At 32.4% G+C, this 20905-nt stretch overlaps 2 long non-coding RNA genes across 2 annotated transcripts; both read left to right on the top strand.

The window, feature by feature from the left end:
* Positions 1–19905: 19905 nt before the first annotated feature.
* Positions 19906–20496, top strand: LOC148176500 (uncharacterized). Its single transcript, XR_015769946.1, has 3 exons — positions 19906–20076; positions 20149–20302; positions 20374–20496. It is a non-coding gene; the product is annotated as an uncharacterized LOC148176500 (long non-coding RNA).
* A 53-nt stretch (positions 20497–20549) lies between these two features.
* LOC148176501 (uncharacterized) lies at positions 20550–20869 on the top strand. Its single transcript, XR_015770054.1, has 2 exons — positions 20550–20676; positions 20723–20869. It is a non-coding gene; the product is annotated as an uncharacterized LOC148176501 (long non-coding RNA).
* Positions 20870–20905: the final 36 nt, after the last annotated feature.

A 20905-nucleotide genomic window follows, 5' to 3' on the forward strand; every position in this document is an offset into this window, starting at 1 on the left:
GTTAAGGTAAACGTTGTAATACCTAATTATGCAAAAATAAGCAGAAAACGTCGATGATTATTTGAATTGAAATTTTGTCTTTTGTCACCAACCGAACCTTAATCAAAATTTTTTTTCAAATGTATTTTTTAATAGTATATTATGTCATAAAGAGTAAAAATGAAGCTTTGTATCCTGAGCCTGTTCATGTGTCTGCCAAACGTAGTGAGGGTAAACTTACCCGACCTTATCTAGTTTCGTGAATTTTCCCCTAAGATAATAGATAAAAAATAAAACAAACGACTTATTTGCTCACCACTGTGAACGGTCCACGGTTTTGAAGCGTTTTATTCGAAAATTAACGGACGAAATGCACATAGTAACTTTTGACCAACGTTCAACGGTTGTAACTAAAAGAATTAAAATTTAAAACTGAATTTGATAGGAAAAAAAACAACTCAAAAACAATAACTCAAGACATTTTTAAATGATTTTTATTTTCTTCCTTTTTTTTTTGTTTTTTAGGCCTTTACTTTTATCTAAAATGCAGTAATAAATTAATATCGTTTTAAGAAATGATAAGATTTGTAAAACCAGTTAATGTCACGCTACCAATAGAAGAAAGCAGACCTGTAAATCCTAATAGAGCTAAATGAAAAATGTAAAATTACAGAATTGTAGAATTCAAAAAACGAAATTTTAAAAGCCTACAAATTTGAAAAATTTGTAACTATGCAAAACCACAATACAAGTAGTTTGCTTGATCCTTACAAGATGTGATTTTTCTGGTGTTTTGTCCGCAATTTAAAAATTTAATTTTTCGAAAAAAAATCCATTCAAAACTATGTAAATCTTTTTGTGTCGATAATTCGTTTATATGTTTGAAACAAACTTAAGTTATAAAGTACTTATTTTCTGCAGAAATAGATAGACTTCGAGCTGTTGTTTCGATTAATACATCAGTCAAAAGGATAAAACGACGGTTTTGCTCTAAAAAAGTTGCTTAAAATCACCCCAAAAGACCTCTTATAAATCTATTTCGGTCACTATTTAGTTCATTTGCTTCTGAGAAAATTTACATTGTTTTTTACAGAATTTCACGCTGAAGCAAAATCCGTACTAAAAATTTTCGTAGGTCAATAAATAATTGAGTTTTTGGCAATTAAAACTTTGGGTTGTCGCCAGACAGCTAAAATTTTAAAGGCCGTTACAGAATGTTTCATCGAATTGAAGTGCAAGAGTATACTTTATTACTTACAATATTGTGAAGCACACTTTGCAAAACTGTGTCTTTATAACTATAGTTTTAGTTATTAAAAAACATGAAAAAAAACAACAATTAACATCCCAATAAAAGAACTTTTCGTGTTAGATCCAACCATGCAAGCTTGTGGTTTAAACACACTTCTATAAGTAACATTAAACTGAAGACACTTTCCAGTCGTCAATATCGTTTTTGATTCCGCCCATTGGAAAATAAAGTCAGACTCCAAACCATCACACTCAATTTGAAAAAACTCGATCTTGCAATTCACAGAGCAAAAATCGTGCGAAATGTAAATTAACGGATTATCAACCAGGCCAATAAGCTCAAAATTATGATTATCAAAAACTCCACGTGGTAACATTTCGATTTGATTGCTAGTTAGTTCCAGTTCAAATGAACTATTCAAAGGAACACCATCAAAAGCACGACTATCAATTGCTAATATTTCGTTACAAATGAAAGTTAAAACATTTCTTTTGCTTTGGAGGAAGGCGAAGACGCCTTTTTGGAGAAGCTTTATCTGATTTGAGAACACATTGAAATACTGCAAAACTGGTAAGTTGACAAAAGCTTTCTGATTTAACATCACAAGTTTGTTCTTGCCTAGCCGAAGTTCAGTCAGCTTGGTCAAGTTAACGAAAGCTCCATTTTCTAGAACTTTTATTTTATTTTCTTCTAAGTCAATCTTAGTCAGTTTGAGGTTACAAAAAGTGTTTCTTCTAATCGTACTAATATCATTGAGTCGTATTGTCAGAATGTTTTCGATATGTTTAAATTTTTCCGACAAGCATTCAATTTCTAGTTCTTTCACTTGACAATTTTCTATATAAATGCCGGAAATCTCAGTAGTATTAAAAATGTTGCAACACAGTTTGGGTATGATTTGGTCTCGAATGACAAAATGTGTAAATTTTGGAGCAACATTGACGATTTTTGATTCCCAAACAGTTCTTGACTTCCCGTCGTTGGAAACTGCTGAAAAATCGACGAAGATGTCGTTACAACAGAAATGGTGTTGAAATGTGCACCACATGGTTAATATCAGTAGACTGAACAAGGCCATTGTGGCACAAGAATGATGAAAATTTTCCTGAAAATGCAAAGAATTGATTTGTAATTAATGTTCTTTTGTGCAACGCGTGGAGAATTATTACCGAATGTCGTGTTACGTTATGTTTTTCTCGTTTTTCTGTGACCTCGACCTATTTGGTGTCTACATTTTAAAATCGTTAGTTTTTTTAGATTTTTAAAATTTGGATCCTCAATAATTGAGAAAAAGAAACGTAAGAACTAAATTAAAAAAATTGAAAAAACACTTCTTAAAAATAATTGTAAAAATCCGAAAAATTAAAAATAGTAAATTAAAATACAAGTTTCATAAAAGAAACTAAGAAAATGAACATCTAGAAGCCCATTTTTCTAAAACGGTTGAGTTAGTCAAATGTCAAATGTTATTCAAGTGTCACCTGTAATCGAGTGAATCAATTGACAAAACAGTGTTTTAAGGAGATTTTAAAGTATCGGTTAAAAGAGAAATAAACAACACTGTAATGTAATTCTTAAAGCACCGAGTCACCTCAAAACGACCAGAATTCTTCGATGGGTCTTAATTACGACGTTAACATTTTACATATATTTAATAAAATTGCGACTGGAAAGACAGTGAGTTAAATAATTTTAAGAAGTTCTGATGTCTGTTTTCTTCATTATTATTTACATTCGTGTTTATTGTATATTTTTTGGGTTTTTGTTCTAGTTATTCTATACAGGGTCTGGCAACACTTGTGTCCACCCCCAAAATCGTCTTTAATTTTAAAAACAAAATTTTGAAAATTTGTATACGCTCATAGTTGACAAAGCTCTAGAAGCCGACCCAAAAATTTATTTTTTAGCTAATTGTGAAGGTTTGTGAAATCAACCCCTAATTTAATTTTTTTTAATATAAGTGTGATAAAAATATCTCAGTTGATATTTTAGATTTAATGTGAATTGTATTCAAAATGTGAGGAAAAAATACTGTTTTATCAAGTTAGTTTCCAATTTCATTACGTCAAAATTGGGAACTACGTTTACACCGGTCTGTCAACATCTTGTGTCACAAATGACATCTATCCTTTGGTTCGTTTTACATGGTAACAAAAGTCTTACTTAGTGAAACTGTCGCTTTGTCGATGTTAATTAACGATTTCTGGTGTCCATAAAGTGCAACATGCCCGAGTTAATCAAAATTCACCTTCATATGAGTGAATGAAGTGACTTGTGAAATTTTGGTGTAAACGTAGTTTGTCACTGCACCGACAAAATGTTGAAAACTAACTTGATAAAACAGCGTTTTTTTCGCAAATTTTAAACACCGTTTGCAGTAGATTTAAAATAAAAACTCAAATATTTGTATTACAGTTATGTTGAAAAAAAATTGAATTCGCTAATATTACCGCAAAAACTCAAAAATTGCTAAAAATTATACTTTTTAGGCGTCGCGACGTCAAACAAACCGTGATATCAAAACAAATTTTTGTGTCAGCTTCTAGAGCTTTGTCAACTATAAGCGTATGCAAATTTTCAAAATTTTATCTTTAAAATTAAAGACGATTTTTGGGGTGGACACAAGTGTTGCCGGACCCTGTATAATATACAGGGTGCCCCAGGACTCCCGACCCAGAGAAAAAAGGCTTATAAAGGCAACAATTATAAACCAAAATTTCGAAACAAAAATGTTCTAGCTCAAAAAATAATCAAGTTGAGACAAAAAAACGGTAGCCAATCCGGAAGCTGAAAATAACTTGAAAATCGGTAACTATGGACACATACTATCGCCAATTGGTCAGTTAACATTACACTTCCGTTGCCTAGGAAATTTTACTCCATCTCTAGATTAAGCTTCCGGAATTTTATATTTTTGGCCGTGGCGTTGTCAAGTTATAATTTTTTCCGAAAATTCTTGAAGTTGCAGTGTCTGATCTAAAAATTGACAGCACCATTTCCTTTCGAGATATTAAGGTAAAACTTGACACGTTTAATAAATAACTAAACTATGCTTTTTCTCTTGATTTGATCAGAAATTAATTTTATGCTTAAATGTAAGAAATAGATAATTTTAATTTTCAGGATTTACAAATGGCCAGAACATTATTTTTTCAAATAAAATTCCCTGTAAATTCAGTGATACTGAAAGAAGCAAAAATTTTCGGATTCTAGCAGCTCGAAAAAAGTGTCAATATCTTGCATTAGTGCAAAAACAAGCATTATTTCTTAAAATATTTGGTTTTTAATTTTTTGAGTTTTAGTTACTAAACACATGCAGAGAGACAACAACTATGATCACATGAAAAGAAGTTAGACGACATCACTAAAAAATCAGGGAAAAATATTAGAACATCAGAGACCAATCAATAAAAAATCAGAGAAAATTAGACGAAATCCCAAGGAAATCAGGGGTATTTGGACAAAATTACAAGAAAATCTGAGGAAGTTAAACAAAAACACAAGGAAATTAAGAGAAGTTTTGCGTATTCCATTTTTGAAAAATATTGACTTCTGGGATTAACCATCCTGGAAAATCAGTCTTAGAAAATCACAATGAATCAGAGAAATTTGTTACGAAATCAGAAAAACTTAGACGAGATAAAAAAATCAAAGAAAGTTAAACGAAATCGCTGGAAAATTATTAGAACATCAGGACCATTCAATATAAAACCAGAGAATTTCAGACGAAATCACAAGGAAATCAGGAGTTAGGCGAAATCAAAAGGAAATCAGGGAAAATTAGCTTGAAAATAAGAGGAAGTTAAGTATGGTGTCATTTTTGAGAAGTGTTAACATCTTTGACAAGTCATGTCATCAATAAGAAATCACTAGACAATAAAGGAAAATCAACAAGATATCCGGGGCAATCAATAGGAAATCAGATAATATTACTTGAAAATCAGGAGTTAGACGCGACATCAAAAGAAAATCAGAGAAAATTAGACGAAATCACACGGAAATCAGGAGCAGTTAGACAAAATCACAAGACAACCAGCAACAAACTCAGGTGAACTTGTACAATTTTTCAAATATTTGAAGTTTGAAATTTATTTTGAAATGTTAAAAAATTACAAAAAATCTTGAAAATTTGTAAAATCTATAAAATCAAAGTAAAATACAAAAAATGAAAGAAACACAAGAGTGTATACATTTCAACGAACCAAATAGTTAAATAAAATCTACAAAAGATCGACAATTCTACTAAATTATGATATAAAAATTAAGTTCATATTACAACTGACAATATGAATGTATCGAGAGATCATCTAAAAACTCATCCTCAGTTGGCTTTGAAATTTCAAGTCATGTCTTTGATTGAAAGAACAGTCTTTTGTTTCTGTAAAATAATTTGACGTTGTCAAACTAGAAATTTTGTGAAAATTTTAATGAGCGATTTTGACAAGGCTGTCATGCTTGATTCATATTGCTAAAATATTTCTTATGAAAAACTAATCACAACACGCACTCTTGCTTTCCATTATTTGTATTTCAAGACAGTTTTTATTTTATAACCTTAAAATTGCCAGCTGTCAAAGTGAAATTAGGGACACGCTGTGGAATTCCAAAGGTAACTAAGGTTGAGTTTTTATTTCATCTCTCGATATTACAATGTAACTAAATAATTTCATTTCATTAATTTTATTGAGTAAGTTGATGAAGAACAGCGAAAAACGAGCCAGAACTATGCAAAATCTAACAATAATAATAATTAATTTGTACTAAATTAAAATTAATACAGGTACTCACTGTTACAAAGACCTCCAACGATAGTAAAAAAAGTTTCATAAATGACAATGTGATCGGCTTTTGAGAGTTCATAATAAAAATTACAAGATTCTTCTTCTTTGCTACATCTGCTCCTGTCCAATCCGATTTAAACGCCGAGTATGAGATTTGGTCGCTCTAAAAACAATAAAGCAAAATTAATAAAAACAAAAAAGTCTGACAAGAGAATAGTTGTTCAAATCTTTCAATAAAACCACCCGAGAGCAATGAATAATAGAATTATCAAACTTCAAAAGTTTTTGATAAAAATTCTCAAATTGCAAACTTTGGAAATCGCTAGTTCTGTCTCCATTGTTGGAGCGATCGAAATCCAATGGGATTTATTTAACGCAGAATTTAACGATAAATTCAATTTTTTTCGGAAAAATGCTGTATATTTGACAGATAGCAGAATTAGTTCATTTAAACTTTTGATAACTTTCTAGTTCTGACTCGATTATCTGAAGAGCTATCGAGATGCAATTAAACTCTTTTGACGAAGAATTTGCCAAAGAATTTAATAAATCTTTATTTATAAATCGGTAAACTTTGCTGAGTAACTAGTAAAAAGAAGAAAAAATTTCATTCTTACCTGAAACTGAAGTTGAGCTCCGAACCAACAATATTGGAAAATTTGAAATAAAATGAGGACCACAAAAGCTAGTGAAGAATAAAACTTCACACTAAACGGAGCAGCCTGTTCAAACAAATAGCCAAAAACTTCAATAACTATGAGGTAGTTCTTAACAGCGACAATCGAAACAATCCTATTCCAATTGACAGTCCGCTCAACATGAGTTGTCCGAAAATTATAAGACCAAACAGTTTGTTGGATTTTCTGACAACACTACAAGTCAAAGTCAAATGTAAAAAAATTGATAAGTGCTTGTACTTACGTCAAAATAAGTCTGTGGTGGACAACACACTTTAATAGATCTTCTCCGAAGTTGTCACTCTTCATATTCTTTAAGTTGGAGCAAAGAAGCTTGCACTGGGCGCTCAAGAAAGTCATTAGAGCAGCCAGAAACATATCAATATTCAGGGCGTAGGTTCCAACCAGAAAATTACTAAAGTCTTGGTGAAAATAAGTTATTCCATAAAATGGCAGTTTTGTGTAGTCGTAAGGATAATACTCCAAAAATGTTAACTTTCTCTCTTTTACCGTTCCATTAAAAAACGGTAAAAAAATAAAGAAACAAATGTTGAAGAAGAAAAACACTAGAAAAACGTTATAAAGAAAAGTCCACTCGCTTAGCTCCGGTTGCACTAAATCCACTTGTTCCTGAGACTGAGGCTGAAAAATCTTCGAATTTAATTGACTCACGAGCGTTTTTATCTCCGGCAAACGTCTGATGAAACAAACGACTTTGAAAAGAGCCAGTAGTTGTACGAAATACGGAAAAGCTTGTTCTGCTAAAAGCTCCAAATCTGAACTTAACAGAAAAACTGTGTACGTGAGCAAAACAATGTGAATTGTCAAGAAGAAGATTAAAACAACGAAAGCATAAACGCTGTATAAATCGAGCTTGTATTTCCCGTTTCCGGCGGGCCAGATGCCGGAGTATTTCAGTAGGAAAATGTTCATTTTGAAAAAGGTTTTCCAGTTGAACATGACACTGTCACTACGCGACATTAGACAGATTCTTGCAGTTTGAGAGCTTGAAGTAGACTGGTTCTACGATGATAGATTTCCATTATTTCAAGGGTTGGTGTATTATTATGAGTACAGCCTCTGTAATTTAATAATATGCAATCTTTAATTTTTATAAGCTTTATTATTGGTACATGTATAAATTATAGTGTTCCAGAATAGAAAAACGGAATTGCAAAAGTTTGAAGTCTTTAATTTAATGCAGTATACATAATTAATGTTATTGATTTTATTGAAAATATAATATTATGTAAAATGCGATAGCGATTTAGTAAATTTACTAAATGCATTCTACAATTAGTTGTACAAAATTCAATGGGAAATTTGAACAAATAAAAAAAATGAGGTTTGATAAATATGGTGGATGCGCCGGGATAACGTACAGAAACAATTATCGCATGAGAAATAATTGTACTGCAAATGTAGAAAGATTATTTTTCAAGTAGAATAACTTTTGAATTTTTAATCTAGAGTATGTTCTTTTATCTACAGGGGATTTTTAAAAAGCGGCAGCCGTTGTAGAAGTTTTATTTACGATCCGATTTCAAAAATAAAAAAAAATAATTAAATGACTTTTATCAAATTTTGACATTTAAACAATAGTTATTTGTGTACCAAGGCCAAAAAGTGCTTCTTTTTTGGCCGAGTCTTTTTTAATGGCCGAGGCGATAGCCGAGGCCAAAAAGAAGGCGAGGGCAAAATGGCACTTTTTAGTCGTGATACACACAAGATTTTTAGGCGACATCAATAAATTAATAAGTGAATTAATTTTTATTTATGATTTATTGATCTAATCATTTATAACAACTGAATAATTGTAAATATTTATGAATCCTTCAGAAAAGTTCATATTTTTTTTATTTACATTTGCAGTTTTCGGCTTGTGTAGCTTCACAATTTGTATGAATTAGGTTTGATGTGCTTTTGATGTTGTTGCAGCAGCATTGCTAGACATGCTCATTTTCAATAATTCAACACGTCTTTGTTGCACTTTACAACAGTTTTTCGTTTTGATTTTACCCAAATAATTATAAAATTGAGGGTAACGTCGGTCTCTTGATGTAATATGCAAAACTATGGATAGATGGCGCCACCATAAATCGGCCAAAAGTGTTTGCGGCCAAAAAAACTTACTTTTAGGCTGCTTTTGAGGCCTAAAAATTCCATTTTCAGTTTAAGTCGCCTAAAAACGTTTATTTTGCTTTAAGTAGGCCACTAAAGCTTTGGTTTATCCGCTAGCGTTATAAAAATTTATTTTAATCCACAAGCAAAATAAAAATTTTATTAGCAAAATAAAAATTTTATTTTGCTGTTTTAAAATCATGGCTATGATAACGCTTTGCTGCTCTTTCCATCCAAGAAACTTTTGATACGCTTTTTTATTAGCATCTCGACTCTTTAATGGAAGCAAGTTTTCCATTATTTTTTCGAAATTTTGCATTTTAAAAAAGTTTTGGATTTGCGTTTATTATTGGCAATATCGAGGATTTAACTTAATTTTGCCTAATGTCGCCTGTAATTAATAATATTTCATATGTTTTAAAAGTAATGAGATTTAGTTGTCATTGAAAAACAAAATTAATAGAAACGTAAAGCTTAGCTTGAACTACACACTCTACCCTCGTCAAAATTAATATCGAATTATCACTACAACCCTTATGTGTTTACCAAACCTGATATAAAATAAGTAAAAATACTATTTGTAGGAAACTCCATTTGAGTGCTTCTAATGACACAAAACCAACCCTAGACACTGAAAGTGACGTAATACTGCTTCCAACTGTCAGCAATTGTCAAGCGTATCATTCAAGCCAAGTCCTATGTTTTAAGGTAGTATGGTCGAGACAAATTGAGCTGAAGTTTGTTGCGGATACTTTTTGAATATTGCTAACTTCAGATCTTTCATGACAGTTGTAGTATTGGCAACGCTGCGAGCTGTCAACAACCTTCAAATTACATTTCCAGATTACATTTCTGTTTTTTAGTTGCTAAGATGTCTGATATAGTTACGTTTAAAGGCAGGTGGCAGAAACAAAAATTTGCGGAAAAAAAGACAAAAGTTTGAGTGCTTGCCGCAGTTCAAAAAATCGGTTATTGACAAAGGGGTGTGCAAATTTTTTGGAAAATACGATAAAGACCTTTATTGGAGGGCAACTAGTGCAGATTACGAAGTTAAAAAAAAACTTGTTTCTAATTTGGAAAATACGTTTGCGACAACTAGGCAGCGTTGCCACATTGACCTGTGAAGGCAGTTGAAGTGTCACTTTCGGATTTCTTTATTATTTTAAGAAAAAACTGTACGGTAAAAATTTATTTTGCTAATTCTGAGTGTCTTCTTAACATGTAGACAATATTATGGGAGATTTTTATAAAAATCCAAGGAAGCGTTAAAATTTCAACGGCAAAAACTAACTTTTTACATGTATTCTTATGACACCTTAACTTCGATTTTCTCGAAAACTAGATCGATTTATAATTTTAGGAAGTTGCTAGTGTACCTCTATTCTAAATTTTTGCAAAGTTTTATCAAAATCGTAAGAAAACCGTTACGTCGACATACTACCTTAACTGATGTTGTTTTTCAAAGACAGCTAAATAGTCAATTTTAGAGTTATATGCATGGTAGGTACGTCAATTTCTTCAAACAATACCATGAACCATCTCAAAAATTGTCTATTTTAACCATGTAGAGGTTATGACAAAAAATGATGAGAATATAAAACTGAATTCATTACACTTAACATTTACATGGGGTTCCATTTAAAACAACCAAGTTCTGGTCATTTGCAAATCCTGAAAATTAAAATCGTCAATTTTTTACATTTAAGCATAAAATTCATTTCTGGTTAAATCAAGAAAAAAGCATACGTGTCAAGTTTTATCTTCATATCTCAAAAGGCAATAGTGATGTCAATTTTTAAATCAGACACTGCAATTTTAAGAATTTTCGGAAAAAAAAATCATAACTTGACAACGCCACGACCAAAAATCTAAAGGTTAATAGTTTTGAATAGCTTACTAAATAACTCATTAAAATCCTGGACTAAAAGTGGTAGGTTGTGTTTAAAAAAAAAATTGAATGCGGCCCTGCAAAAATGGTGGTTATTAAGATATGCATTTTATTCAGACATACATATACTTATAATATATTATTTATATATAAAAATATAAAATAGTTATTTATAGAAGCGTCACAGAAGGACTACGCAAGCTTGACTCACCCAGTATATTTTAGGAGTTTACATTCAGATAAGTTATACAAGGTGTTTATAAATGATTCTAGTATCAAGGGTGGCTATGAAATGTCAAAGAAATTTGCCGCTCATTACAAATATGGGTTTCGATTTTTCAACTGACATTTGCAGTTAACTTCAAACATGGAGCAAAGTAAGTTTTGAGAAATAAACTGTTCTAGTTGTGGTTTAAAACCTGAAAATCCAAAAAATGGACACAAAACTGTAACTGAAACGTCATTGACGTAAATAACATTATAAATAATTTTCAAAATAGGCATATTCACTATGAAAACAAAGCGGCAAAATGGTGTACGACAAGAATCCCAGAGCCTCCCTTGATGCTAGAAACATTTATAAACACCTTGTACTTCATATAATGCATTCACGATCTTTTTAGACCGCAGCAAGCCATGGAAATCTAGAAACATGGTTGGTTGGTAGTCAATCTTTGTGAGCTAAAGTTTCCTGAAAATGATTGACATTCGTACTGTCGACTGGAGTTGTCACCTTGTTTTGGTAATAAATTGTGCCTAAAATTTTTCAATCCAGATCTACGCAAGCAAGTTGATAGCTCCCTCACATCATGTCTAGGTTAAAAGTTAAAATAAATAATGACCGAAACTTGCTAATCAATCGAAAGATAAGAACCCTGCAAAAAGGGTTGTGCGACCGTCAGTGCAAAAACTGAGCGGCCAAGTTGATAAGTCTATGCAATCACCTCAGGTACAGGATGATTAAAAGCAATTTTTCCACAACATCTAATATCTAACAACTAACAAAAAATAAGTACACCAAAGGTGACAGAATCACTTAAACAATTAACGAATTATGAAACAAAATTATGGTTATCAAAAACTCCACGTGGTAACTTTCTAATGTGATTACCAGTCAAATCCAAAAATTCAATTGTTCTGTTAATTGTGTAGAATTGCCATTCTTAACAAGTTAACAAACTATACTTTTCCTACGACAAACAATAAAAATTGTTACAGAATGTCAATAATCTATAGTAGTGCAAAAACAAACTTTAATGCATAAAATATAGTTTTAGTTACTAAAAACAAGTAGAGAGACAGCAATTATAGTCACATAAAATGAACTTTTTAAATAAGATTCAACTCTGCAAGCTTCTGGTTCAAACGCAATGCGATGAGTAGTACTAAACTGAGGACAAATTCCAGTCATCAACATTGTCTTTGATTCCGCCCATTGGAAAATAAAATCTGATTCCAAATCATCACACTCAGTTTGAAAAAACTGAATCTTGCAATTCTTGGAGCAAAAATCGTGCGAAATATAAATTAACGGATTATCAACCAGACTAAGTGATCCAAAATAATGATTAATGATAAAATAATGGTTACATTACAATGTGATTAGCAGTCAAATCCAAATACTCAACTGTTTGTTGACTGGAAGTCCATCAAAAACACGACTATCAATTGCTGATATTTCATTACACTTGAAACGTAATAAAACATTTTTATTGCCTTGAAGGAAGGCGAAGACGCCCTCTTGGAGAAGCTTTATCTGATTCGAGACCACAATGAAATCTATCAAAACCGGTAAATTGACAAACGCTTCTAGATTTAACATCACGAGTTTGTTCTTGGAAAGCTGAAGTTCAGTCATCTTGATCAAGTTAACAAAAGCTCCGTTTTCTTAAACTTTTATTTGGTTCTCTTCTAAGTCAATCTTTTTCACTTTGAGGTCACAAAAAGTGTTTTTTCTAATCGTACTAATATCATTGAATTGTATTACCAAATTATATTCGATGTGTTTAAATTTTTCTGACAAGCATTCAATTTCCAGCTCCTTGACTTGACAATTTTGAATATAAAGACTGGAAATCTTAGTGGTCTTGAAAATGTTGCAACACAGTTTGGGTATGTTTTGGTCTCGAATGGCGAAATGTGTGAAATTTGGAGCAACATTGACGATTTTTGATCCCCAAATTGTCAATGTGTTTTTCTCGTCCATGTGATGATTTGCTGTGAAATCGACGAAGATGTCGTTACAACAGAAATGGTGTTAAAATGTGCTACAGATAGTTAATATCACTAGACTGAACGAGGCCATTGTGGCACAAACTCACCGTAAGACTGATGAAAATTTTATAGGAAATGCAAGGAATTGATTTGTAATTAAATGTTCTTTTTCCTAATTTGTATCTTAAATATTCCCAAGTTGCTATGGAAACAAAGCTATTCTAACATTCCGTATCGAAATGGATATTCTAGCACTGAAAACGAATTGGAAAATAGCGAAAATAGCTCTGTTACAAGAACAAATTAGGAAAAATAATATAAAAACCTCGTTCATAAGGCCATTTAGGCACTCATCCATTATAAAACTCGCGGCTTTGCCGCTCGTTTTATAAACTTGGATTCGTGCCTAAAAAATTGCCTTATGAAACTCGGTGTTTTAATATACTATTGTGCAACGCGTGGACATCATTACCGAATGTCATGTGATGTTTGTCACGCTACTTTTTGCCTTCATTTTCTTCTTTTTTTTAATATACCTACCTACTTGTAGTCTGAGCATTGTATTTCAAATCATGAAATCATAAGGTAAAAACAATAATTATTGTTTCCTAATTTGCATTTTAAAGATTCCCAAGTTGCTAAGGAAACAAAGCTATTATAGCATTGCGTATCGAAATGGGACATTTTAGCACTGAAAATGAATGCGGAAATAGCGAAAATCGCTCTGTTACACAATTAAATTAGTAAAAATAGTATAAAAACCTCGTTTATAAGGCCATTGAGGCACTCATCCTTTATAAAATTTGCGGCTTTGCCGCTCGTTTTATAAATTTGGATTCATACCTTAAAAGTTGCCTTATGAAACTCGGTATTTTAATATACTATTTCGTTTTGTTCAATAATTGCTGCGAAATTAAGTTTTTTTATTAAATTAATACATACATACAATTTTTCAGATATAAGTTTGATTTATTTTTATTTTAAAATGATAATGTTAATGTACAAATTACAGAAAATCGTGAAAATTTGTAAAATTTATCAAATCAAAGTACAACATAAATAAAAGAAACACAAAAATGTACAAATTCTAACGAATCAAACATTTCAATTAAAGCTACAAAATATAGACAATTCTACTAACTCATGATATAAAAAAAAGTGTAAATTACAACTGACAATATGAATTTATTGCAACGTAACTAAATAATTTTATTTTATTTATTTTACTGAGTCGAATATTATTTTATTCCAGTCATAATGTGGGAGGTACAAACTGACTATTGTGTCCGAAAATTAAAATTTATGACATCTCCAAGTAGGTAGGAAAATGTGGACCCGAGCCTCTTCCAGGTATATTATTAGTTCGAGATGGTTCTTGATCCTTCCAACGTGTTTTTTACTGACGTTCTTGGCTATTTAATTTTTGTTTATTAATTTGAAAAAATTAAGGGAAAATTAAGTTTTTAAAATTTTACGATGAGACAAAAAAAACATTATTTTTATGTTAAAACATATCATTATGAAGTTTCTGAATTTGTGAAATTCATTATAAACATTTGTTTCTTTGTCTCGTTTTTTTTTTAGATCGGTACTATTTGCGCTCGTATTTGACATATGCAAAATTAAGTTTTAATCGCAATCCAATTTTGCTGTCAAATGAATGCACAAATAGTTAGAATCTTCTGTTTACCTATTTGGTCTTAATTCTGTAATTCTTAGAAAAAGTAGGTACTTTTGTAAGTGAAACATTAAAAAGTCGTTAAACTAAAAGACAGCAGGTAATAAAAATGGTTTTATTCCTAATTCTTTTCTTTTGGCGACCAAGAACATAATGTACAGTAGCGCAAATTACCACGATGATAACGCCAAATTTTACATATTCGAGGCTCCAAAAATTCACGGTTTTCTATGGACAAATTCTGTCGACCACACAGACAATTCGTTAGGTCGAAATGACTTTCTAGAACTCATCATAAACACTAATTATGACAGTAATGATTTTGATGCGGAATTAATTAATTTGTGGTTTTTCATAATTTTATTTTAGTTTTTTATATAATTTTTATCACTTTAGTTTAATTTTAAATTAGGATTAGAATTTTTTTATAATTATGTTATATAGGTACACATGTTTCAACATTAAAATGATGGTAATTTTTTCGGTCTCATTGTAAAATTTTGAAAACTTATTATCCCACGTTTCTGCCGTCTAACAAAATCTACTATTAAGTTATATGAAAGTAAATGAAAATCCCAAAAAAGACGTTTTTTTTTAACATGAGATGAGCCAAAATTATCTACTAACCGTACCATTAAGTTTTACAAATCGTTTTCATAACTTTGCGAGTTTTGAAGAAAAACTGAAAAACATGAAAGTTTGTAGGATAGAACTAGAAAAAAGCGTTTTTCAAGATTATCTTTGAATCTGGACCTGAGGGAGCAAAACGGACTTAAGATTTAAAATCAAAAGGTAATTTTACTTAAAAAATGCTTTTCCTTCTTTCAATACTAGTTAAATGTGTTTTTGCACATTATCCCGGCGCATCCACAATTTTAAACAAACTTCAAAAATTTTATTATTTGTTCTAATTTTCCGTTTAATTTTTTACAACTAATTTTAGAATACATTTAGTAAATGTAATAAATTGCTATCACATTATACAATCTCATAACTTTATATTTTCAATAAAATCAATAACATCATTTATTTATACTGTTTTAAATTAAAGACTTCAGACTTCTGTAATTCCGTTTTACAATTCCGAAACATTATCATTTATACACGCACCAATAATAAAGCTTATAAAAATTCAAAATTGCACATTACCAAATTACAGAGGCCGTATTCATAATAATACACCATCCCTTGAAATAAGGAAAATCTATTGACGTTGCACCAGTCTTCGCCAAGCTCTCAAACTGCAAGAATCTGTCTAATGTCGCGTAGTGACAGTGCCATGTTCAACTGGAAAACATTTTTTAAAATGAACATTTCCTTTCTAAAATACTCCGGAATCTGGCCCACCGGAAACGGGAAGTACAAGCTCGATTTATACAGCGTATACGCTTTCGTTTTTGTAATCTTCTTCTTGACAATTCACATTGTTTTGCTCACGTACACAGTTTTTCTGTTAAGTTCGGATTTGGAATTTTTAGCCGAACAAGCTTTTCCGTATTTCGTACAACTATTGGCTTTCTTCAAAGTGGTTTGTTTTATTAAACGTTTACCGGAAATAAAAGCGCTCGTGCATCAGTTCAACTTGGAGATTTTTCAACCTCAGTCTCAGGAACAAGTGGATTTAGTGCGACCGGGGCTAAACAAATGGACTGTTCTTTATAACTTTTTTTTTGCTTTTTACTTCTTTAATATTTGTTTCTTCATTCTTTTACCGATTTTTAATGGCACGATTAAAGCGAGAAAGTTAACATTTTTGGAGTATTATCCCTACGAGTACACTAAATTACGGTTTTATGTAATAACTTATTTTCATCAAGACTTCAGTAATTTTCTTCTTGGAACTTACGTTCTGAATATTGACATGTTTCTGGCTGCAATCATGACCTTCTTGAGCGCCCAGTGTAAGCTTCTTTGCTCCAACTTGAAGAATATTAAAAGTGACAACTTTAGAGAAGAACTTGTAAAGTGTGTTGTTCACCACAAACATATTTTGACGTAAGTACCTCTACTTATCTAAATTTTTACATTCTTTGACTTGTAGTGTTATCAGAAAATCCAACAAACTGTTTGGTCTTATAATTTTTGGACAACTCATGTTGAGCGGACTGTCAATTGGAATAGGATTGTTTCTATTGTCGCTGGTAAGAACAGAATAGTTATTGAAGTTTTGGTTATTTGTTCAAATAGGCTGCTCCGTTTAGTGTGAAGTTTTATTCTTCGCTGGCTTTTGTGACCTTCGTTTTGTTCCAAATTTTCCAATATTGTTGGTTCGGAGCTAAACTTCTGTTTCAGGTAAGAACAAAATTTTATTATTTTTTTACTAGTAACCGAGCAAAATTTAGCGATTTTTAAACAAAGATTTAGATACTTTGTTGGATTCTGCGTCAAATGAGTCTAATTACACCTCGATAGCTCTTCAGATAACCGAGCCAAAGGTTGCGTTTAAAGACGTTTGAAAGTTAGACAATTTCTAAAATATTCGAAGTGTAAATGCAAACGGTTTGGTCATTTGTGGATGTAAAGCTGTTTTAAATAAAGAGTTAGATTATTTGTTAGATTCTGCGCCAAAAGAGTCTAATTGCAATACGATAGCTCTTTAGATTACCGAGTCAGCGCTAGAGAGTTATCAAAAATTTGAATGAACTAATTCTGCTATCTGTCAAATGTAGGACAGCTTTCCGACAAAATTTAAATTCTTTGTTAGATTCTGCTTCGAATGAGTCCCATTGCTTCTCGATAGCTCTTCCAATAATGAAGCCTAAACTGGCGATTTTCAAAGTTTGCAATTTTGATAATTCTGATCAAAAAACTTCGACGTTTGGTATTTCAGATCTATTGAAAGATTCTCTTGCGAAACTTTTTTACCTTTATAATTTTTTACATTATTCTTTTCAGAGCGACCAAATCTCATACTCAGCGTTTAAATCGGATTGGACAGGAACGCAAATTGCAAACAAAAAGAATCTTATAATTTTTATTATAAACTCTCATAAGCCAATTACCTTGTCATTTATGAAACTTTTTTTATTATCATTGGAGGTCTTTGTTAGGGTGAGTACCTATACTAAATTTAATTTACTACAAATTATAATTCTTGTCATTATTTTTTTTAGATTTTGCATAGTTCAGGCTCGTTCTTTGCTGTTCTTCATCAACTTACTCAGTAAAATTAATAAAATCAAATTATTTAGTTACGTTGTAATACATTCATATTGTCAGTAGTAATTTGCACCTTATTTATAGGTATATCATAAGTTGTTTCATTTGTTGGAATTTATACATTCTTGTGCTTCTTTTATTTTTGTGTTTTACTTTGATTTCATAAATTTTACAAATTTTCAAAATTTTCTGTAAATTCTACATAAATTTCTTAACATTTTAAAATAAAATTCGATCAAACTTCAAATATCTGATAAATTGTATTTATTAATTTAATAAAAAAAACTTAGCGCAATGATTGAACAAAACAAAAAGGTCTTTTTTTTCTCTTATGACTTCACGATTTGAAAAACAATGCTTGGCCTATTAGTCGGTATAAAGAAGAAGAAAAGTAAGTCAAAAAATAGCGAGAAAAATATCACATAACACGACATTCAGTAATATTTCCCAAGCGCTGCACAAAAGAACATTTAATTACAAATCAATTTCTTACATTTCCTGGAAAATTGTCATCATTCTTAGGACAAGTTCAGTCTAATGATGATAACCATCTGCAGCACATTTCAGCACCATTTCTGTTGTAACGACATCTTCGTCGATTTCACTGTAAATCTCATAGACAAAAAAAACACATTGACAGATTAGGGATCAAAAATAGTCAATATTGCTCCAAACTTCACAGTTTTTGCCATTTGAAACCACAACATACCAAAACTGTGTTGCAACATTTTTAGAACCACTGAAATTTTCAATCTATATTGAAAACTGTCAAGCCAAAGAGCTGGAAATTAAATGCTTTTTGGAAAAATTTTAGCACATCAAAAATAAATTAGTTATACAATTCAATGACATAAAGATCATTAGAATTTTGCTGTCTTTCTATTGGATGCTGACTTGTCTCGATGAATACTTATATTATCAACTTATACACGGGGTGTTTGTTTTTATAGAGCAGTATCAACGCTTGTTTTGAGACCACCGAGTCCACCACAAATTCAGCGAAATAAACTCTGACCTCCACAATACAACTCGAGGATTCTTTTTCGCCCACATCGGCTGGCTCATGATGAGACGACACCCAGATTTAGTCAAAAATGGCCGTCAAGTTGATTGCAGCGACCTCTATGACGATCCAATAGTTGTTTTTCAAAAGTAAATCTAGTTAAAGTTGGTAGTACAGTTCACCAAACGCTCTAGTGCGGTTATGGCTTGAGTTTTTAAATCGTTTACAGCCACCTTACCGCAAGCCCCCATAAACATAATAACGCTCAAGAGGTTGGGTCTCATTTGCCTTGAAATAAACCGTAATAAATATTTTTATATATTTAATAATGAAAGAAGTGATCAAAACCGCCACTAACTGATTGAAGTAACATGAGAGCACAAAATTGCCTAATTTATATTTTTTAAATTTAAAAAAAATTAGAATTTGTTGGAAAACAAAATCTTGTGTCACACCATTCAAAAAAAGGTCGGTAGGTGACACCGCACCGGTGCTCTTATAGCCTTTGGTGAGCTGGTGTCGTGGGTCAGAGAGTCTGGGCGCCAAGAACTTAGTTGATTTGAAAGTAGCCAAGTCGCTCAATGCTACGCGGAAGTAAAATAAATGGTTTAATAAATTAGGCTTTAATAAAAATTATGAAATTAACAATTGGTGAAAATTGAGGTGATGTTGGTTAGTTAAATTTAAATGACAGGTTCGATACCGTGTCACAGCTGTGATTGGTTTACAGAATGACTATGTTAAAAAAGGTTAAATATTAAAAATAATAATGATCAGTTAAATTGGACTCAAGAAATAAATTAAATCAGATTACAGGCAAGCGAGACTCTCGATGGAGTCGATAAAAGCACGCTGTCGGCGACGTCGATAGTACGACTCAGGCGGTGACGCAATGAAACAATAATATCGCAAAAAAGGTACTTATCGCCGTCGGGAACGCTCCAGGTGCCTCGGTCGTCTGGTCCGGGCTGTATGTGGCCGCTCGGGGTGGTTGTTAGCGGGCGAGAAAGTCTCGGCTACTCCACGAGGTCGATCGGGGACTCAAGGCGACGGGCAAGGGTGTTGTAGGCGTACCGGCGAGAATCGGGTAGTCGTTCGTGCGAGAGTTGTAGGCGTCCGTGCGAGAGTTGTAGGCGTCCGTGCGAGAGTTGTAGGCGTCCGTGCGACCCTAATTTTCTAAATTAGTATCGTCAAGAAAAAACGTGAAATATTACCTCTCTGAGGGTGAACGATACCTAATGCGGTTCTGGGGTTCTTAACCGCAAATACGGGACTTCAAATAGTACTAGGAAGTGCTTAGACGGTAAAGATACGGTACTTTAAGGTAAGATACTACGTCTGCTTCCTTCGAAGCCCAAAACGGAAAAAAGAGTTAAAATACCACGAGGAATCGTAGGTGGCACTACCTGTGATTTCGGGGATGATAAGAAGATTCCGACCTCTGCGCGAGTACCGCGGGCGCTCTCAATGTCGCACTTGTCAAAGAGTCGTGATTGACAGGTTATGTTAGTTTGTTGTTGTTGGTGAATGTCCGCAATAAACGTAGGTTGGTAAGTGATACTGTTATCTAACATAGTAGTCGCGAGAGGGTTGATCTTGAAAACTAAAATGGTTGTTGTAGGGATTTAGAGAAAGGTACGGGAACCAGTCATGACGAATTCCTGGACTGGACAACATAAAGGGGCTTTAAACCACACCGAGTCGCCCTGGGTTCGGTGCGACGATACAAGAAGGAACGTGGGCTCTTAAATTCACTGGAAGGGTGCCGATACCTTCCAGAGGGACAGTTTGAAACGCTCAGGGGTGATCTGCGCCTCACCAACCCCTTCCTGGCGAACACACGAAATTTTTGGGGCAAAGGCTTGATCCAACTTCCCCTAGGATTGGAGCCGAAGAAAAGATAAAAAAGATAAACGCGATAATAGTAAGTTTTGAACTGTGGAGACTTACTAGACTATTATTCATTTTAGGTTGAACACTGATGTTGTCGTGTCAACGGTGGAAAAGTACCCAGGCATTTATGGGACTCCTAAATCGCCTCCCATACCAGCGGTGTTTCGCGTTTATCCCCTAATTCATAAAAATCTTAATAAATGACCTTGTTCTCATTTTAGAAACGTTACAATATGCGCCTTTTGTTCAAATGCTTACGG

Source organism: Gnatocerus cornutus, chromosome 4 (genome assembly GCF_029298725.1).
Source record: "Gnatocerus cornutus isolate USDA-ARS CGAHR chromosome 4, icGnaCorn1.1, whole genome shotgun sequence".
Classification (NCBI taxonomy): Eukaryota; Metazoa; Arthropoda; class Insecta; order Coleoptera; family Tenebrionidae; genus Gnatocerus; species Gnatocerus cornutus.